This window comes from Panthera leo, chromosome B4 (assembly GCF_018350215.1).
Source record: "Panthera leo isolate Ple1 chromosome B4, P.leo_Ple1_pat1.1, whole genome shotgun sequence".
NCBI classification, from domain to species: domain Eukaryota; kingdom Metazoa; phylum Chordata; class Mammalia; order Carnivora; family Felidae; genus Panthera; species Panthera leo.
Genome location: NC_056685.1, coordinates 42,298,959 through 42,305,333, shown reverse-complemented (window position 1 = coordinate 42,305,333; position 6,375 = coordinate 42,298,959). Strand labels below are relative to the sequence as shown.

At 44.3% G+C, this 6,375-nt stretch overlaps 1 pseudogene; it reads right to left on the bottom strand.

The window, feature by feature from the left end:
- Window positions 1-760: 760 nt before the first annotated feature.
- Window positions 761-6,004, bottom strand: LOC122225333 (annotated as a pseudogene).
- Window positions 6,005-6,375: the final 371 nt, after the last annotated feature.

Genomic DNA, 6,375 nt, shown 5'->3' with positions numbered 1-6,375 from the left:
AAATGCTCAGTTATTTGATAAATACTAAAACACTTCTAGGAATTCATTTTATGAGTTTGTTTATCAAACACATTTTGCAAGAACTGACCACACAAAAATTCCTGTGGAATTTGGTCCATAAAATTCACTTAAAATGTTGGAAATTTAAAACCTGCAAGAAAACAAGGAAGTAGAAAATCCTTAATCCTAACATGTTGTAATTACTAAAGGGATATACACACAGACTAAAGTTCTGCTCACAGAAGGCACAAGCTATAAAAGGGATATGCTTTTTTGAGGAAAAACAAAGAATTAGCTGATATCCTTCTTTGTTTTGTGGGTACCATAGCTAAGATGAGGTTAGACCCGAATTCATGATCTACTCCTGTGACCAAAAAAATCAAAAATAAAAATGCAATTGGTCGGGGCACCTGGGTGGCTCAGGTGGTTAAGCGTCTGACCTTGGCTCAGGTCATGATCTCGTGGCTCCTGAGTTGGAGCCCTGCATCGGGCCATGTGCTGACAGCTCAGAGCCTGGAGCCTGCTTCGGATTCTGGGTCTCCCTGTCTCTGTCCTTCCCTAGATAGCACTCTGTCTCTGTCTCTCTCTCAAAAATAAACAAACATTTAAAATTTTTTTTAAATTTAATTTGTCTTACTACATACTTTCTAGCCATTAAGAGGTAATTATGAAAGATTAAAACTGCCTTCAAAGGGGGTTGTAATAGCAGCTATCAAAGCAATATTCAAGCATGATTTCAAGGATGCTTTCAGGTTTAGAGTCAGCCTTCTTTGTCAAAAATCTTCACAATTTCCGGGGCGCCTGGGTGGCTCAGTCAGTTGAGCATCTACTTCCGCTCAGGTCATGATCTCACGGTTCATGGGTTTGAGCCCACATTGGGTTCTGTGCTGACAGCTCAGAGCCTGGAGCCTGCTTCAGATTCTGTGTCTCCCTCTCTCTCTGCCCATCCCCCCCTCACACTCTGTCTCTCTCTCTCTCTCTCTTTCTCTAGAAAATAAACGTGAAAAAAAAATTATAAAAAAAAATCTTCACAACTCCATCGAAAACTTCATCAACAGACTTAGGGCATCTATTTTCTTTTTTTGTTTTTGTTTTTAAATTTTTATTGATTTATCTTGGGAGACAGAGAGCACGTGTGAGTGGGGGAGGGACAGAGAGAGAGGTAAGAGGGAGGATCCCAAGCAGGTTTTGCACTGTCAGCGCAGAGCCCCAACGTGGGGCTTGAACTCATGAATGGAGGAATCACGAGCTAAATCAAAATCAAGAGTCAGATGCTCAACCGACTGAGTCATCCAGGCCAGAGGAATCTATTTTTTTCAACTTTCCCCATCTCTTCGTATCAGTCAATGATTGGCTTTGTTGACTGAAGATAGGTCTGAATTCTCTGTCCCAAGCTCTCTTTGTTGTCATCGCTTCTACCACTACCCTTTCCCCTCTCAAGACATTGTTCAATACAGATCTCACTATTACAGTCAAAAGACAGAACGAAAGATCCATCTGCCTGCCTATCCATGGTCTTGTTCCAACCTTAAATGTTGTCTTGATTCCTTGGAAACCCATCAATCAAGAATCCATTCTTTTGAGCATTGGCAGCCATTGTCTGATCCATTTTCTTCTTTGACAAACTGATGGTTATCTCAACTGGCACAATCTTTCCATCTTTTTTTTTTTTTTTTTTTTTTTTTTTAAGGTTTATTTACTTTTGAGAGACAGAGCACAAGTGGGGGAGAGACAGAGAGGGAGGCACAGAATCTGAAGCTGGCTCCAGGCTCTGAGACATCAGCACAGAGCCCGAAGAGAAACATGAACCCACGAACCATGAGATCATGACCTGAGCTGACGTCGGACCTTAACCGACTTCACCCAGGTGCCCCACGGTATTTTCATCTTTAATGCACTTTTCAGTGAGTCCACCATCCCGTGAATCTGGGCTCTTACTTTCATCACGAAGAAGTTCTCCTGCAAACAGGTATGTGTAGCTCATTTTCTCTACGATGCACACTGGGTCCCCTTGCCAGTGCTGGGACTGCCCAAGACAAACATGACGAGTGGTTTCCCCACGAAGTGAGGACAGAGGAAAGGCAGCTGGAGGGTCAGCAGTGGGAAGCTAAGGCCCAGGACTTGCCTCAGAGGCTCTGCACACACCACATCTTGGCCCGACCCTGAGCCAGCTGACGCCAGGTATAATGACATTCTTAATTCATTTCCCTCCAGCACAGAAGTCCCTCCTTTGTACTCCTTCTGCCTACCCCATATTCATACCCCAGTTTCACAATATCTTCACGCACGCATTCGTTCGCATGGCTTCTTTTCCATACTACGCTATAAAGTACTTTGGTACAGGAAGCACGCTAACTCATTTCTTTTTCCTAGCACTTGACATTTCAGAGATGCTAATAGGTATTTGTTGGGTGAATGAATTCATGGATTCCCTAAAATATAGCTTGCATAGAGAAAATAATAAGAGCTAACACTTACGGAGCACTTCCAAAATACCGCGTCCAAATCTGATCAGTTTGTATTATCTCACTCTTTGTTATTCATAGGAAGGAAACTGAGGCACAGAAATGTGAACCTTGTCACATAGCTAGTGGGTAGAATGGGGATTCAAATTCAGGCTAGTGGGGGTGCCAGGCTGGCTCAGTCAGTTGAGTTGGGTGTGGAGCCTACTTCAGAAAAAAAATTCAGGGGCGCCTGAACAGAATTTCAGTCAGTTAAGCCTCCGACTAGGCTCAGGTCATATTCTCATGGTTTGTGGGTTTGAGCCTGTTTTCAGGCTCTGGGCTCTGTGCTGACAGCTCAGAGCCTGGAGGTTGCTTAGGATTCTGTGTCTCCCTCTCTCTCTCTGCCCCTCCCCTGCTCTCTCTCTCTCTCTCAAAAATAAACACTTTTAAAAATTTTTTAAAAATTCAGGCTGTCTTACCTTATATCTAAAACACAAAAGAAGTTGACCAAGGTCTGAGAGACATTGGATTTTGAGATTCTGAGCCTTTAACAAAAATGCAAGCCGGCCTCCTGGGGTGCTAGAAGGCTTCTGTCTTCATTTGGGTGGTTGTAACTTGATCTGTATACATAAGTAAAAAAAATTCATCAAGCTGTACAACTTGAGATTTGTTCATTCTATGCAAGTAATTTCTCAGTACTAATTTAAAAAAAAAAAAAAAAGAAAAGAAAAATCTTTGTTTCATTTTGCCCTAACCCTTTCTAGTGCATTCAACAAATGCTTCCTTAAATGCTTCCTTAAAATTTGAATTCCTTTCTCAACATCAAACTAGTTGCCTTAACCTTGAACTCATTTTTCACAATTAAACTTACTTACTCCTGGAAGGCAGGATGCTCTTGTTACCTCTTCCTCTAGTCCTTTTATAATATTAGAATACTCTGGTATCCAGAGATATTCTGAGTCAACTATTTAGATGTGGTATTTTGAGAGTTAACAGCTTTATCTAATCCCACTACCAGCAAATTAGAGCAACTGGCAAGGTGTTAGATTTTTCCCTTTATTCTCCCCCCAGCCCCTCCCACCACCTACTTTTTCCAAGTTCTTCTTCTTCCTCATTCTCTCACACCTACTGAGAAATCAAGAAGCACACTTCTCTTCCGGGCTTGTTCCAGAGCAATTTTATGCTCGGAAAAGTTTTGCTGGACATTCTTAGGTATGTCTCCTCTCCCTGGGGGCTAGCCCCGCTAGGGACGAGAAAGGATTCCCTTTTTACATTGGGTCAAGATCCCCTGAGGGTAGGGTGGGAAACAGGGAGTAGCCTCGACATCCGTAGTGTGGTTCAGGGTCAAGGCTCTTTGCCAATTCAGTTTACCCTTGAGAGGTCTCCACAGGGACACCTTAGAATTCGCTACACCTAGGAATTCAGTTCTTAAATATTAAAAGCCTTTAGTTAGAGTAAACTCTGACAAATGCAAAACAGAGCCACAGGGAAGAAGATGGTTGGGTTGGGGGGGGGGGGGGTTTTCTTTGAGAGTTCTTGTAATTCTCCAGTTTTCTGAATATCAGTGTTTTAACCACATGAGCTGATTCATTAATTCAATACAGATGTATTGAAGGGATCCTGGGTGGCTCAGTTGGCTGAGCCTCCGACTTCAGCTCAGGTCATGATCTCAGTTCGTGAGTTCGAGCTCTGCATTGCCCTGCGTTGGGCTTGCCGCTGTGAAGTAGACCCGGCCTCAGATCTGTCCCCCTCTTTCTCTGTCCCTCCCCAGCTTTCTCTCCCTCTCTCTTTCTCTCTCTCAAAACTAAACATTAAAAAAAAAAAGATTTAAAACCATATGTATTGAGATTTTTTTGCTACTGCTACGCACTGTATTCTAGAGCACTGGTTCTCAAACTACTGGATGCACAAGAATTACAGATTCCTGAAAAACAGATTCTTGGGGGACCTGGGTGGCTCAGTAAGTTAAGTGTCTGACTCTTGATTTCAGCTCAAGTCTTGACCCCACAGTTCCGTGAGATGGAGCCCATGTCCGGCTCAGTGCCGACAGTGCCCAGAGCCTGCTTGGGATTCTCTCTCTCTCTCTTTCTGTCCCTCCCCTGACTAGTGTGCACACACTCTCTCTCTCAAAATAAACACACACTAAAAATAAAACAAAATAAAATAAAAGCCAGATTCTTGGGTCCCACTCCCCGAGATGCTGACTCAGTAAGTCTGGGATAACATGGAGCCCATAATTTTGACTTTTTCTTTTAATTTTTTTTTTTAATGTTTATTTATTTTTGACAGAGGGAGAGACAGAGCATGAGCGGGGGAGGGGCAGAGGGAGAGGGAGACACAGAGACACAGAATCCGAATCCAAAGCAGGTTCCAGGCTCTGAGCTGTCAGCACAGAGCCTGACGTGCGGCTTGAACTCACGAACCGTGAGATCATGACCTGAGCCAAAGTCGGACGCTCAACCCACTGAGCCACCCGGGCGCCCCAATAATTTTGACTTCTTTTTTTTTTTAATATTTTTTTAAGTTTTTTTATTTTTGAGACCGAGAGAGACAGAGCATGAATGGGGGAGGGGCAGAGAGAGAGGGAGACACAGAATCCGAAGCAGGCTCCAGGCTGGGAGCCATCAGCCCAGAGCCCGACGCGGGGCTCGAACCCATGGACCTCGAGATCATAACCTGAGCCGAAGTCAGACGCTCAACCGACTGAGCCACCCAGGCGCCCCTGATTTTGACTTCTAACAAGCGCTTAGGTGATGCTGATGTTGCCAGAAAGGACTATACTTGGAGTAGCATTGCATTAGGTTCTAGAAATAAACCAGGCCCTTAAAGAGTTATTATTCCCGCCAGTTATTATTATTCCTAACATAACAACTAAAATGCAGTGACCACTGCTGTGGGAAGATTGAGGTACAGAAGAGAGACATCTAATTCACCCAGAGAAGGGGACGGTGGAAGGTGATGCCCGATCTGTGTCTTAAAAGATAACCAAGGAAGAGGTGCCTGGGTGGCTCCGTCAGTTAAGCCTCTGACTTTGGTTCGGGCCATCATCTCATGGTTCATGAGTTCGAGCCCCATGTCCGTCTCTGTGCTGACAGCCCCGAGCCTGGAGCCTGCTTTGGCTTCTGTGTCTGCCCCTCTCCTGCTCACTCTCTTTCTCTCAAAAATAAATAAACATTAAAAACTTTTTTTTAATTAAAAAAAAAAAAAAAGATAAGGCAGGAAAAAAAAAAAAAAGCTTAAGAAAAAAACCCTAAAAACACGAACCAAACAAAGAGCCGGAGGGAAGCATTCAGAGTAGAGGGGATTGCTTGGGTAGAACAATTTGCCAAGGCTTGGAACTGGCTTGAGAGGCAGGCAGAGTGATGACTTCGTGCTTCCTTAGCCAACACTTAAGCAGAGGGACAGTAAGGCTGAATGGAAAGTAAATCACCCCGGCACAGAGTTGGTTCGGCGTGTGGAAGGTTCACTGGAGGCGTACAGAGATGGGGGCAAGAGACGGTGCTTGGACAAGGGTCAAGTGAGGCCATTAAGATGGCAGCGTGAATAAGTGACCTTGACATAGTTATTGACTGACTGAATAGAAGTTTGGGTGGTGGAAAAAGGAGTCAGTGATATCTCACCTATTTTGTAGGGTGAATTTTCTTTTAAGATTGGGGGTGGGGGGCAGCCCCTGCGTGCCTGTGTCGGTTGAATGGCCGATTCTTGATCCTGCGGTTTGGTTTGTGAGATCCTGCGTCGGGCTCTGTGCTGACAGTGCGGAGCCTGCTTGGGGTTCTCTCTGCCCCTCCCCTGGTCAAGCTCATGCTCTCTCTCAAAAATAAATAAACTTTTTTTTTTAAGGATGTTAATTTTTAAGTAATCTCTCCACCCTACACGGGGCTCAAACTTACAACCCTGAGATCAAGAGTCACGTGCTCTAGCGGCTGAGCCA